This window comes from Bubalus kerabau, chromosome 1 (genome assembly GCF_029407905.1).
Source record: "Bubalus kerabau isolate K-KA32 ecotype Philippines breed swamp buffalo chromosome 1, PCC_UOA_SB_1v2, whole genome shotgun sequence".
NCBI lineage: Eukaryota > Metazoa > Chordata > Mammalia > Artiodactyla > Bovidae > Bubalus > Bubalus kerabau.
The window spans coordinates 191,399,870-191,415,804 of NC_073624.1; the positions used below are offsets into that span (position 1 = coordinate 191,399,870).

At 35.7% G+C, this 15,935-nt stretch overlaps 1 protein-coding gene and 1 pseudogene across 5 annotated transcripts in view; one reads left to right on the top strand and one right to left on the bottom strand.

The window, feature by feature from the left end:
• FNIP1 (folliculin interacting protein 1) overlaps positions 1-15,935 on the top strand; it is a 127,529-nt gene that overhangs the window by 86,944 nt on the left and 24,650 nt on the right. The gene's annotated exons all lie outside the window — the stretch shown is intronic.
• LOC129642563 (uncharacterized) lies at positions 5,236-5,334 on the bottom strand (annotated as a pseudogene).

The window sequence follows — 15,935 nt, forward strand, 5'->3', positions numbered from 1 at the left end:
CTGTTTTGCTACCTAAATAAATGTATTTAAAAATGAAACTTTATGTATTATTACCCTACATGGGCAATCAACATCCTTTGCTATGATAAGTAAGCTATAAAATGAATGCATAATAATTAAAATTTAAAACACATATCTGTGTACCACCTAAAGTTTATTATCTCCAGTAGTCTATGTACTTCACTTTTGTTCATTGGCTCGTCTTGTATGTCACCTTATTGGGTCAAGGATCTTCTGGATTGTTTGTTTAAATATGAGTTACTGCATTTTTTTTTTTTTGAGTTACTGCATTTTGAAGTAAAAGGCTGTTTTAGCCTGTGATACTGCAAGATTGCTACTGTGAAACTGTAGACATGTCATGTGTGTATATATATATATATTTATATATTTTAATGGAAATGGCTAGGAAGTCATATATTTAGTAAATTTGACAATAAGAGAACTCATTTGTTTTCGACTTTGATCCTCTTATATTCTTAATTTTTCTCTCTTTGTGTTAAACCACAGTGAAAGTAAATCTGGTGTCCTCTTTTAAACCTCTCTCAAAGGAGAGATCTCATTGCTTCAGCCATATTCTAGAATCTTTAAATTTATGATGAAATAAAACATAAGATCATTAAGTTTTCAGCCATGTTGTGCTCAAGAAGTATTACGATTTCACATTTGCAATTTAGGTCTTTGATCATTTTTATTTATTTATCTTTTGTGAAAGCTATAAGGCCTTTGTCTAGGTGCATATTTTTGCGTATGAATGTCCACTTGTTCCAGCATCATTTGTTGAAAAGACTGTCTTTGCTTTGTATTGCTTTTATTCCTTTATCAGGTATCAGTTGAGTATATTTCAGGGGCTCTATTTTTGAGCTTTCTTTTTTGTTTTATTGATCTATTTGTCTTTTCTTTCAGCAGTACCACACTGTCCTGATTAATGCAACTTTATAATAATTCTTTAAATCAGATTATATGAGTCCTTACGTTTGTCCTTTTCCTTCAGTGTTATGTTGACTATTCTGGATCATTTGCCTCTCCAAACTTTATCAAATCTCCAACACATCAGTTTGTTGATATTTACAAAATAACTTACTGGGATTTTGATTGAGATTGCATTGAAACTGTAGATCAGGAAAAGTTGACATCTTATCAGTAGTAATACTTCTGTCCATTAACATGAAATAGCTTGCTCTTTATTTGTATGTTCTTTGATTTATTTAATCAGAGTTTTATGATTTTCCTCCTGTAAATCTTATATATTTAAAAATTTATACATAAATATCTCAGGGCGGTTTTTTTGGTTGTTAATATTAATGGTACCTTGTTTATAATTTCAAATTTCAACTGTTCATTGATGATATATAAGAAATCAATTGACTTTTATTTTTTTTTTGACTCAAGAAAAACATTTATTATTCTTATTTTTTGACTTGTTCTGTAGATACTTTTGGATTTTTTTTTAAATTTTATTTTATTTTTAAACTTTACATAATTGTATTAGTTTTGCCAAATATCAAAATGAATCCACCACAGGTATACATGTGTTCCCCATCCTGAACCCTCCTCCCTCCCCATACCATCCCTCTGGGTCGTCCCAGTGCACCAGCCCCAAGCATCCAGTATTGTGCATCGAACCTGGACTGGCAACTCGTTTCATACATGATATTTTATATATTAACTTTATATTATGCAGCCTTGTTATAACTGCTTATTAATTCTAGGAGATTTTTGTCATTTCTTTTAAATTTTCTGCTCATCTGTGAATAGAGACAGATTTATGTTTTCTGTCCCAATCTGTTTACCTCTTATTTCTTTTTCTTGCCTTACTGGATTAGCAAGGGCTTCCAGTATGATGTAGAAAAGCAATGATGAGAAGGTTCATTCTTACCTTATACCAGATCTGAAAGAAAGCTTCAACTTTTTCACCATTAAATATGAAGTTAAGTTTCTTACACTGTCTATCAAACTGAAGAAATTCCCTCTTTATTCCTGGCTTGCTGAGATATTATTAATTATTGATTCAATTGTAAAAATAGGTATAGGACTCTTCAGGTTATCTGTTTCTTCTTGTGTGAGTTTTGGTAGCTTGTATCTTTCAAGGAATTGGTCTGGTTCATCTAAATCATCAAATTTGCAAGCATAGAGTTGTTCATATTATTTCTTAATTATACTTTTGATGTCCATAGGTTAATAGTGATGGACCCTCTTTTATTTCTAATATTAGTAATTTGTGTCATTTCTCTCTTTTACTTGGTTATCTTGGATAGAAATTTATAAAGTTTCAAAGCACCTTTGATCATTTCAAAGAACCAGGTTTTGTTTTGTTGATTTTTAATCTATTGATTTTTGTCTTTAATTTCAATAATTTTTAATCTGATTTTTGTTTATTTTTTCCTGTTTGCTTTAGTTTTGTGTTTTTCATCTTTCTCTAGTTGCCTGAAGTTAAACCTTAGATTATTGCTTTCAAATTATCTTTTTCTCTAATATATGCATTCAGTGCTATAAATTTTCCTCTAAACACTGCTTTTGCTGGATTCCACAGGTTTTGTTATATTGAATGAAAGTTTAATTCAGAAATCTTAAAATTTCTCTTGAGATTTCTTCTTTGACCGTTATGTTAAAAAATAAATTTTTAAAATCTTTTTTAAGTATTTGGAGATTTTCCACATATCTTTCTTTTTTAAAAAAATTTTATTTTATAATGGAGTAAAGTTGTTAATTTCAGGTGAACAGAAAAATGATTCAGTTATATATATACATGTTCTATATTTATTATATATATATATACATGTGTTATACATATATATTCTTTTTTAAGCTCTTTGCCTATTTAGGTTTTTATAGAGTATTGAGCAGTGTTCCCTGTGCTATGCAGTAGCACATAAGTTCATTCTCTTGAGTCTGTTTCTGTTTTATAAATGAGTTCATTTGTATCATTGTTTTTTAAGATTCTACAAATAAGTGATATGATATATGATATTTGTCTTTCTCGGTCTCACTTACTTCACTTAGTATGTTAATTTCCAGGTCCATTCATACTATTGCAAATGGCACTATTTCATTCATTTTAATGGCTGAGTAATATTCCATTGTCTGTATTTACTTCATTGTCTTAATCCGTTCCTCTGTCGATGGACATTTAGGTTGCTTCCATATCCTGGCTATTGTAAATAGCGTTGCTGTGAATATTGGGGTCCATGTATCCTTTTGAACCATGTTTTCCTCCACATATATGCCCAGGAATGAAATTGCTGGATCATATAGTAGCTCTGTATTTAGTTTCTTAATGAACCTCTGTACTGTTCTCCATAGTGGCTCCACCAATTTACATTTGCACCAAAAGTGTAGGAGGGTTCCCTTTCCTACTCACTATCTCCAGCATTTATTGTTTGTAGACTATTCTGGTTGGTTTGAGATGATACCTCATTGTAGTTTTCATTTGCATTTCTCTATAATTAGCAGTGTTGAACATCTTTTCTTACAATTCTTGGCCATCTGTATGACTTCTTTGGAGAAATGGCTATTTAGGTCTTCTGCCTATTTTTTGATTAGATTGTTTGTTTGTTTTACATAGGGCTTCCCTGATAGTTCAGTTGGTTAAATAATCCACCTGCAAAGCAGGAGACCCCAGTTCAGTTCCTGGGTTGGAAAGAATCCACTGGAGAAGGGATAGGCTACCCACTCCAGTATTCTTGGGCTTCCCTTGTGGCTCAGCATGTAAAGAATCCACCTGCAATGCAGGAGACCTGGGTTTGATCCCTGAGCTGGGAAGATCCCCTGGAGAAGGGAAAGGCTACCCACTCCAGTATCCTTGCCTGGAGAATTCCATGGACTGTGTAGTCCACGGTGTCGCAAAGAGTTGAACACAACTGAGCCACTCGTACTTTGACTTTCACTTTGTATTTTGACGTAGAGCTACGTGAGCTGTTTGTAAATATTGAAGATTAATCCCAGGTGGGTCACACTGTTGTAGATACTCTCTTCCATCCTGTGGATTATCTTTTCATTTTGTTCATGGTTTCTTTTGCTGTGCAAAAGCTTTTGAATTTGATTAGATCCTGTTTGTTTATTTTTGCTTTTATTTCTCTTACTCTAGGAGACAGATTGTAAAAGGTATTGCTGAGATGTATGTCAAAGAGTGTTATGCCTTCATTTTCCTCTAATAGTTTCATGGCTTCCCCTGTGCCTCAGTGGTAAAGAATCCACCTGCCAAGCAGGAGTCATGGGTTCGATCCTTGGGTTGGGAAGATCCCCTGGAGAAGGAAATGGCAACCGACTCCAGTATACTTGCCTGGGAAATCCCATGGACAGAGGAGCCTGGTGGGCTGCAGTCCATGGGGTTGCCAAGAGTCAGACATGACTTGGTGACAAGCATGTGCACACATCATGAGATCATTATCACAGCAAGTTTAGTGAACATCATCATCTGCTATAGATACAAAATTAAAGAACTTTCTAAAAAATATTTTTCTTGTGATGAGAACTCAGGATTTACTTGTAACAGCTTTCATATATGACATACAGCAGTGGTAATCATATTAATCTTGTATATTTATATCCTTAGTTCTTATTTATCTTATAAATGGAAGTTTGTAGTACCTTTTGACTGCCTTCATTCCAGTCCCTCTCCTTCCTTACAGCTTACATAGGTCAGTGCTCTCTTAAGTACATACATGTTAAGGATTGTTATCTTCAATTATTGCCAAGATGGATGTCAAGGAGTTTACCCCTTTTGTTTTCTTTTAGGGGCTTTATGATTTCAGGTCTTGAGTTTAAGTCTTTAGTCTATTTTGAATTGATTTTTGTTTGTGGTATAAGATAAAGGTCCGGTCATTTTTTTACATGTGGTTGTCCAGTTTTCAGAGAACCGTTTATTGAAGAGCATATCCTATCTCCATGTTACGTTTTTGGCTCCTCTGTCATAAATTAATTGACCATATATATGCAAGGGTATATTTCTGGGTTCTCTGTTCCACTGATTTATTTATGTTTTTATTCCACTAGTATACTGTTTGAGTATTATAGCTTTGTAATACGGTTTTAAACCAGGGAGCATGTTGCTTTCACTTCTGTTCTTCTTTCTCAAGATTGCTTTGACTATTCAGGGTTTTATGTGGTTCCATACAAGTTTTAGGATTGTCTCTTCTATTTTTGTGAAAAATGTGATTGGAATTTTGTTAGGGGTTGCATTAAACATGTAGATTGCTTTGGATAGTATCAACATGATTTTTTATTGTTTGTTTTTTTAAAAATGTGGAATGTTTCACGAATTTGTGTGTCATCTTGGGCAGGTAGCCTTGCTAATCTTCTTTTTTTTTTTTTTTTTTTGACAGATATTATTTTAATTTACATATGTACATGCATATATGGCAAAACTAATACCAGTACTACAACATTTTCCAAAGAAAGTATTTCTTTTTAATTGTAGTAATAATATTCAACATGAGATACACACTCAATAAATTTTTAAGTATAGATATATAGTATTGTTAACTATAGGCTAAGTGTGGTACAATGATCTCAGTTGTTAAGAGCATGCACAGTAGGGATTATGAAACCTTTTTTGGAAAAATGATCCCTTATTAAAGATGTCATGCCACCTCTATCCCTGATAATTTTCCTTGCTTCAAAATCTGCTGTATCTGAAATTACTGTATTTTCTACAGCCCTTATGATTAGTGTCAGCCTGGCATATCTTTATCAATCCTTTCCTCTTAATCTATCTTTTTCTTATAGACAATATATAGTTAGATCATGTATTTTGACCCATCTTAACAATATCTTTTAATTAGTGTCTTCAGATCATGATGTTTAAATTGATTATTGATGTATTTGTGTTCATATCTACTATATTCATTACTTTTTGGGCAGGTAGCCTTGCTAATCTTCTCTGTATTGTTTCAGTTTATATGTGCTGTCAAATGAGCATGAATATGGTTTAATTCAATGTTTCATTGACTTTGGACTGGGATTGTTATATGTTTTGAACAATTCTTTTTGCTTATTGCCAAAAAGAATCCTGCACCCCCCCTTTTTTTTTTTGACATTCACATTTTGTGATATTACCCAGCACTGAATCATTGCCCTTGTACTTTGAGCTGTATCTTACATTATTGGATTAGTTTCTTTTCTTTAGTCACGAGCTTTGTGGCAAAAGGCCAAGAGTCTGTTTTTGAGCTCTGAGGAAGCTCTGTCATCATAGATCCAGCTGAGGTTACCAGAATAGTAAATATTGTCATGAGACCCATTCCTGGTAGAATACTGTTTTTGCTCTTAGGTTAAACTCAGCATTTTGATTAATGAATTTTTGAGTTAAATACCTACAAGATAATTGCTGTGATGTAAAGTAGTATGAATTGCCTCCCCTTAAAATTTTAACATTGCCTGGAATTTACAGCATGTATGAGTTATAAAATCATTGTAGGAAATTCCCTAGCCATTCCAGTGGGTTAGATCTCTATGCTCTCACTGCTAAGGGCTTGGGTTTGATCCCTCGTCAGGGAACACAGATTCTGCATGCTGCACAGTGCAGGCAACAAAACAAAAAGGAAAAAAGCAGAAAACCATTGTAAATGTATGTCCTGATTGTGTATTTTCCTTTTTGTATTAATCTGATAATTTTATTTCAGCCTGTGCAAATCTGAATGACTGCATGATATCAGTTAAACATTCTTATAATATTTAAAAAATACTTGATGAAACAGTTTTTTTTTAAGCAATCTATATGTAGACGTACTTTTAATATGTACAGTTGATCCTCATTATTTATAGATTCTGTATTTGTGAATTAGTCTGCTTCCTGAAATTTATTTATAAACCTAAAATATACTTACAATGATTATATGATCATTTGTGGACATGTGCAGAGCAGTGAAAATTTTGAGTGCTGTAACACACACATTTCCAGATGAAGTCAAATAAGACAGTATTCTCCCTTCTTTTTGTCTGTTTTAATTGGAGTGTAATTGATTTACAGTGTTGTGTTGATGTGTACTGTACAACAAAGTGAATAAAATATAAGTATACATATGTCTCCTCCCTCCTAAGTCTCTCTACCCACCCATCCCACTCCTCTAGGTCATCATAGAACCCTGAGCTGAGTTCTCTACAGCAGCTTCTCACTAGCTGTCTGTTTACACGTGGTAGTGTATATATATCCATGCTACTCTCTCAGTTCATCCCACCCTCTCCTTCCCTGGCCTGTGTCCCCAGGTCTGTTTTCTATGTCTGTGTCTGTTCCTGCCCTGCATATAGGTTCATCAGTACCATTTTTTTTTTTTTTTTGTATTCCATATATATGCATTAATATATGATATTTGTTTTTCTCTTTCTGACTTGCTTCACTCTGTTTAACAGACTCTAGGTTCATTCACATCACAAAAATGACCCAACTTTGGTCCTGTTTATGGCTGTGTAATATTCCATTATACACACACACACACACACACACACACACCACAACTTCTTTATCTGCTCCTCTGTCAGTGGACTTCTATATTGCTTCTGTGTCCTCCACTGTCGTAAATAGTGCTGCAGTGAACATTGGGGTACATGTATCTTTTTGAATTATGGTTTTCCTATGGTATATTCCTATTAGTAGGTTTTCTGAGTCATATGGTAGTTTTATTACTAGCTCCTTAAGGAACCTCCATCCTGTTCTCTGTAGTGGCGGTGTCAGTTATATTTCCACCAACAGTGCAGGAAGGTCCCCTTTTCTCCATATCATCTCCAACATTTGTTGTTTGTAGATTTTTTGATGATGGCCATTCTAACTGATGTGAGGTAATAATACCTCATTGTTGTTTTGATTTGCATTTCTCTAATAATGAGTGACATTGAGCACCTTTTCATGGGTTTTTGGTTGGTTGTATATCTTCTTTGGAGTACTCTTCCATGTTTCAGCTCTCAGTTTTATAAACAAGTGTCCTTTTCATGATCTATATAGTGCTGCTTTTTTCAAAGCATTTTGCACCTTTTTTTTTCAGTGATTTTGCAATTAAAATTGGCCCCAAAGACAGTTTTCCAAAAAAGATGTGCAGCTGGCCAAGAAACACATGAAAAGATGCTTAATATCACTGATTATTAGAGAAATGCAAATTGAAATGACAGTGAGTTACTACCTCACAGTGGTCAGAATGGCCATCATTTAAGAGGCTTTTAATAAACACTGGAGAAGGTGTGGAGAAAAGGGAACCCTCCTACACTGTTGGTGGAAATTTATATTGGTGCAGTTGCTATGGAGAACAGTATGGAGGTTCCTTAAAAAACTGAAAATAGAGGTGCCATATGATCCAGCAATCCCACTTGCGGGCATATATCGAGAGAAAATTCTGATTTTAAAAGATACATGCACCCCAGTGTTCAGAGCATCACTATATACAGTAGCCAAGGAATAGAAACATCTAAATGTCCATAGATAGATGAATGGATAAAGAAGGTGTGGTATATAAACACAGTAGAATATTGCTTGTAAAGAAAAAAAAGAAGGAAGTAATGCCATTTGCAGCAACATGAATGAACCTAGAGATGATCATACTAAGTGAAGTAAGTCAGAAAGAGAAAGGCAAATATCATGTGATACCACTTATATCTGGAATCTAAAATATGTCACAAATGAACTTGTTTACAAAAGAGAAACACATTCATGGACAGAAAACAGACTTACAGTTAACAAAGAGGAAAGGTAGAGGGGAAGGATAAAATTGGGAGTTTCGGATTAGTAGATACACACTACTATATGAAAAATGATACATAAACAGCACAGTCCTACTGTTATAGCACATGAAAGTATATTCAGTATTGTGTGATAAACCAGAGTGGAAAAGAATGTGTATATATATATATGTAGATATGTGTGTGTGTGTATATATATACACACACACAAGTGTATATATACACACATCTATATATATATATAGATATATATAGGTATATCTATATGGATATATCTAGGAATCATTTTACTGTGTACCAGAAACTAATATAACTTTGTAAATCAGCTATACTTCACTTTAAAAAGGTATGGTCCAAATAACCTAACTCTACACCTAAAGCAACTAGAAAAGGAAGAAATGAAGAACCCCAGGGTTATTAGGGCAGAAATAAATGCAAAAGAAAGAAAAGAGACCATAGGAAAAATCAAGAAAGCCAAAAGCTGGTTCTATGAGAAGATAAATAAAAGTGACAAACCATTAGCCAGACTCATCAAGAAACAAAGGGAGAAGAATCAAATCAACAAAATTAGAAATGAGAATGGAGAAATCACAACAGACAACACAGAAATATAAAGAATCATAAGAGACTACCATCAGCAACTATATGCCAATAAAATGGACAGCTTGGAAGAAATGAACAAATTCCTAGATAAGTACAACTTTCCAAAACTGAACCAGGAAGAAACAGAAAATCTTAACAGACCCATCACAAGCATGGAAATCGAAACTGTAATTAGAAATCTTCCAGCAAACAAAAGCCCAGGACCAGACGGCTTCACAGCTGAATTCTGCCAGAAATTAGAGAAGAGCTAACACGTGTCCTACTTGAACTCCTCCAGAAAATTGCAGAGGAAGATAAACTTCCAAACTCATTCTATGAGGCCACCATCACCCTAATATCAAAACCAGACAAAGATGCCACAAAAAAAAGAAAACTACAGGCCAATATCACTGATGAACATAGAAGCAAAAATCCTTAACAAAATTCTAGCAAACAGAATCCAACAACACATTAAAAAGATCATACATCATGACCAAGTGGGCTTTATCTCAGGGATGCAAGGATTCTTCAATATCCGCAAATCAATCAACGTAATACACCACATTAACAAATTGAAAGATAAAAACCATATGATTATCTCAGTAGATGCAGAGAAAGCCTTTGACAAAATTCAACATCCATTTATGATAAAAATCCTCCAGAAAGCAGGAGTAGAAGGAACATACCTCAACATCATAAAAGCTATATAGGACAAACCCACAGCAAACGTTATCCTCAATGGTGAAAAATTGAAAGTATTTCCCCTAAAGTCAGGAACAAGACAAGGGTGCCCACTTTCACCACTACTATTCAACATAGTTTTGGAAGTTGTGACCGAGCAATCAGAGCAGAAAAAGAAATAAAAGGAATCCAAATTGGAAAAGAAGAAATAAAACTCTTCACCGTTTGCAGATGACATGATCCTCTACATAGAAAACCCTAAAGACTCCACCAGAAAATTACTAGAGCTAATCAATGAATATAGTAAAGTTGCAGGATATAAAATTAACACACAGAAATCCCTTGCATTCCTATACACTAACAATGAGAAAGCAGAGAAATTAAGGAAACAATTCCATTCACCATTGCAACTAAAATAGTAAAATACTTAGTAATAAATCTACCTAAAGAAACAAAAGACCTATATATAGAAAACTATAAAACACTGATGAAAGAAATCAAAGGTGACACAAATAGATGGAGAAATATACCATGTTCATGGATCAGAAGAATCAATATAGTGAAAATGAGTATACTACCCAAAGCAATCTATCAATCCCTATCAAGCTACCAATGGTATTTTTCAGAGAACTAGAACGAATAATTTCACAATTTGTATGGGTATACAAAAAACTTTGAATAGCCAAAGCAGTCTTGAGAATGAAGAATGGAACTGGGGGAATCAACCTGCCTGACTTCAGGTTCTACTACAAAGCCACAGTCATCAAGACAGTATGGTACTGGCACAAAGACAGAAATATAGATCAATGGAACAAAATAGAAAGCCCCGAGATAAATCCACACACCTATGGACACCTTATCTTTGACAAAGGAGGCAAGAATATACAATGGAGAAAAGACAATCTCTTTAACAAGTGGTGCTGGGAAAACTGGTCAACCACTTGTAAAAGAATGAAACTAGAACACTTTCTAACACCAAACACAAAAGTAAACTCAAAATGGATTAAAGATCTAAATGTAAGACCAGAAACTATAAAACTCCTAGAGGAAAACAGGCAAAACACTCTCCGACATAAATCACAGCAGGATCCTCTATGACCCAACCTCTCAGAGTATTGGAAATAAAAAATAAACAAATGGGACCTAGTTAAAGCTTTTGCACAATGAAGAAAACAATAAGCAAAGTGAAAAGACAGCCTTCAGAATGGGAGAAAATAATAGCAAACGAAGCAACTGACAAAGAATTAATGTCAAAATTATATAAGCAACTCCTGCAGCTCAATTCCAGAAAAATAAATGACCCAATCAAAAAATGGACCAAAGAACTAAACAGACATTTCTCCAAAGAAGACATACAGATGGCTAACAAATACATGAAAAGATGCTCAACATCACTCATCAGAGAAATGCAAATCAAAACCACAATGAGGAACCATCTCACGCCAGTCAGAATGGCTGCGATCCAAAAGTCTACAAGCAATAAATGCTGGAGAGGGTGTGGAGAAAAGGGAATCCTCTTACACTGTTGGTGGGAGTACAAACTGGTACAGCCGCTATGGAGAATAGTGTGGAGATTTCTTAAAAAACTGGAAATCGAACTGCCATATGACCCAGAAATCCTACTGCTGGGCATACACACCGAGGAAACCAGAAGGGAAAGAGACACATGTACCCAAATGTTCATCACAGCAGTGTTTATAATAGCCAGGACATGGAAGCAACCTAGATGTCCATCAGCAGATGAATGGATAAGAAAGCTGTGGTACATATACACAATGGAATATTACGCAGCCATTAAAAAGAATGCATTTGAATCAGTTCTAATGAGGTGGATGAAACTGGAGCCTATTATACAGAGTGAAGTAAGCCAGAAAGAAAAACACCAATACAGTATACTAATGCATATATATGGAATTTAGAAAGATGTTAACAATAACCCTGTATGCGAGACAGCAAAAGAGACACAGATGTGTAGAACAGTCTTTTGGACTCTGTGGGAGAGGGCGAAGGTGGGATGATTTTGGGAGAATGGCATTGAAACATGTATATTATCATATGTGAAATGGATTGCCAGTCCAGGTTCGATGCATGAGACAGGGTGCTCGGGGCTGGTGCACTGGGATGACCCAGGGGGATGGTATGGGGAGGGAGGTGGGAGGGGGGTTCAGGATGGGGAACACATGTACACCCGTGGTGGATTCATGTCAGTGTATGGCAAAACTACTACAATATTGTAAAGTAATTAGCCTCCAATTAAATAAATTTATATTAAAAAAATATTACCCACAAACACAGTGCTGAAATGCTAGCTAATGTTCATAAATGCAAGAGGGTTATGATGTGCTTTACAGAGAAAATATGTGTTAGATAAGCTTTTTCAAGGTATGCATCATAGTGCTGTTGGCTGGAATTCATTATTAATGAATTAACAGAATATTAAATAAAGTGTCTTTAAACAAAAACCCACATCAAACAAGATTATATACTGATAGACTGACAAAAGTGTTGTGACCAGTGGATCACAGGAACATGACCCTGTATTTTCCTCATGAACAGTGATTCATTGTTCACTAATTCAGTGTTTCTGTTGACTTCATAAATCATTGCTGTAAATAATGAGAAGCATTTTAAAGTATGTGTTTATTTGAAATGAGATGATTAATGAATTTTGGGTAGTTGAGAAGGAAGAGGAAGGAAATGATTCACATGTGTATGGAAGCTAAAGAATTGAGAACTATGTTTAGTTAGCATTGCTGCCTGGCAGAGATGAAGTCCTTGGATTTTTTTTTTTTTCCCCAATTTTAATTGGAGTATAGTTGCTTTACAGTGTTGTGTTATTTTCTGCTGTACAGCAAAATGAATCAGCCATATGTATACATTGAAGTCCTTGGATTTTTACTTAGATTTTATGTATATCAATGAGAACTAAATCATGTCATAGTTCCCTTCTAAGTAAATAGAATTTTTCATTCTCTAGGGACAGATGAAGAAAAATAAACGGTCAGATGACTGAAAATACTTGCCTTTCTTACCATTCATCAGTAGGGAATAATCATTAAAGGGGCTAGAGAGCAAGTACTATTACTTCTAGGTTGTTAATGATAACACAGAATTTTGTGTAGTGAGAGCTGAATCATAATTTTTTTGCCTTCTTTTCACTTGATACACTTCAAGTCATGGTGCATATTTTTATATATCAAAACTCTAAAGGGAGTGTCCTTAGAGACTCGCTTTGCTAATGTTAACAATATGACTCTGGCATAGACTTGTGTTCAGTTCAGTTCAGTTCAGTCGCTCAGTCTTGTCTGACTCTTTGCGACCCCATGAATCGCAGCACGCGAGGCCTCCCTGTCCATCACCAACTCCCGGAGTTCACTCAGACTCACGTCCATCGAGTCAGTGATGCCATCCAGCCATCTCATCCTCTGTCGTCCCCTTCTCCTCCTGCCCCCAATCCCTCCCAGCATCAGAGTCTTTTCCAATGAGTCAACTCTTCGCATAAGGTGGCCAAAGTACTGGAGTTTCAGCTTTAGCATCATTCCTTCCAAAGAAATCCGAGGGCTGATCTCCTTCAGAATGGACTGGTTGGATCTCCTTGCAGTCCAGGGGACTCTCAAGAGTCTTCTCCAACACCACAGTTCAAAAGCATCAATTCTTCGGTGCTCAGCCTTCTTCACAGTCCAACTCTCACATCTATACATGACTACTGGAAAAACCATAGCCTTGACTAGACGGACCTTTGTTGGCAAAGTAATGTCTCTGCTTTTCAATATGTTATCTATAACATATTATCTGAACATGTTATCTGTAACATATTATCTGAACATATTATCTATAACATGTTTTCAATATGTTTCCTTCCAAGGAGTAAGCGTCTTTTAATTTCATGGCTGCAGTCACTATCTGCAGTGATTTTGGAGCCCCAAAAAACAAAGTCTGACACTGTTTCCACCATTTCCCCATCTATTTCCCATGAAGTGATGGGACCAGATGCCATGATTTTCGTTTTCTGAATGTTGAGTTTTAAGCCAACTTTTTCACTCTCCTGTTTCACCTTCATCAAGACGTGTGTTAGATTGGTACAAAAGCAATTGCTCTTTTGCATTGTTGAACTTTACTATTTGGCATTGGAGTACATTCTTAAATAAATGTGGTTATATATCATTTTAATGTACATTCCTTTATTTTTATTTTTTGCTAATGACTTTTTACTTGCTGTTTATTTTATATTTATTTTGGATTAGGGAAATGATGTTAGACAAAAAGCAATTTTGAGGGACTTTCTTATTTCAGTTCAAAATAAGTCCTAAAGCAGTGGCGAGAACACACAGCATTAACAACTCATTTCGCCCAGGAATTGCTAATGAACCTACAGTGCAATGATGGTTTAAGAAGTTTTGCAAAGGAGACAGTTGCCTTGAAGATGAAGAGCATAGTGGCCAACCATCAGAAGTTGACAATGACCAACTGATAGGATCATCAAAGCTCATCCTCTTAAAACTACATGAGAAGTTGCTGAAGAACTCAGCATCGATCATACTATGGTCATTTGGCATTTGAGGCAAATTGGAAAGGTGAATAAAGCTTGATAAATCGGTCCCTCATGAGCTGACCGCAAATCAAAAAAATTATCAGTTTGAAGTGTTGTCTTCTCTAATTGTACACAACAACAACGAACCATCTCTTGATCAGATTGTGACGTGTGATGAAAAGTGGATTTTATGTGACAACCAGCTCAGTGGTTGGACTGAGAGGAAGCTCCAAGCACTTCTCAGAGTCCAGCTTACACCAGAAACAGGTCATGGTCACTGTTTGATGGTCTGCTGCTGATGCGATCCATTACAGCTTTATGAATCCAGGTGAACCCATTATATCTGAGAAGTATGCTCAGTAGATCAGTGAGATTCACTAAAAACAGCAGTGCCTGTAGCCGGCTTTGATCAACAGAATGGACTCAATTCTTCTCCATGACAACGCCCACACCCACATTGCACAACCAACACTTGAAAATTTAAATGAACTGTACTACGAAGTTTTGCTTCATCTGCCATTTCACCTGACCTCTCGCCAACTGACAACCACTTCTTCAAGCATCTTGACAACTTTTTGCAGAGAAAATGCTTCCACAACCAGCAGGAGGCAGAAAATGCTTTCCAAGTGTTCGTTGAATCCTGAAATGTGCAGTTTTACATTATAGGAATAAACAAACTTAGTTCTCATTGGCAAAAATGTGTTGATTGTAGTGGTTCCTCTTTTGATTAATAAAGTTGTGTTTGAGCCTGGTTATAATTTAAAGTTCACAGTCCAGAATCGCAGTTGTGTTTGCACCAACCTAATGGTAGACAGCATATTAAAAAACAGAGACATTACTTAGTCAACAAAAGTCCATCTAGTCAAGGCTATGGTTTTTCCAGTGGTCATGTATGGATGTGAGAGTTGGACTGTAAAGAAAGCTGAGTGTCGAAGAATTGATGCTTTTGAACTGTGGTGTTGGAGAAGACTCTTGAGAGTCCCTTGGACTACAAGGAGATCCAACCAGTCCATCCTAAAGGAAATCAGTCCTGACTGTACATTGGAAGGACTGATGTTGAAGCTGAAACTCCAATACTTTGGCCACCTGCTGTGAAGAGCTGACTCATTTGAAAAGACCCTGATGCTGGGAAAGAATGAGGGCAGGAGGAGAAGGGGATGACAGAGGATGAAATGGTTGGGTGACATCACGGACTCAATGAACATGGGTTTGGGTGGACTCTGGGAGTTGGTGATAGACAGGGAGGCCTGGCGCGCTGCTTTTCATGGGGTTGCAAAGAGTCAGACGCGACTGAGCGACTGAACTGAACTGAATGGTAGACACTATTATTCTGAAGAAACTTCTGAAAAATGAGTTGATCAGCTTGTTCATTTAATCAAAAAGGACATTCACGTGGTTAAGAAACAAAAATTATATGAAAAGTAAATGAACCCTATTCTACCTCTCCTATTCCCATTCTTTTTCTGAATAACATCCTCTT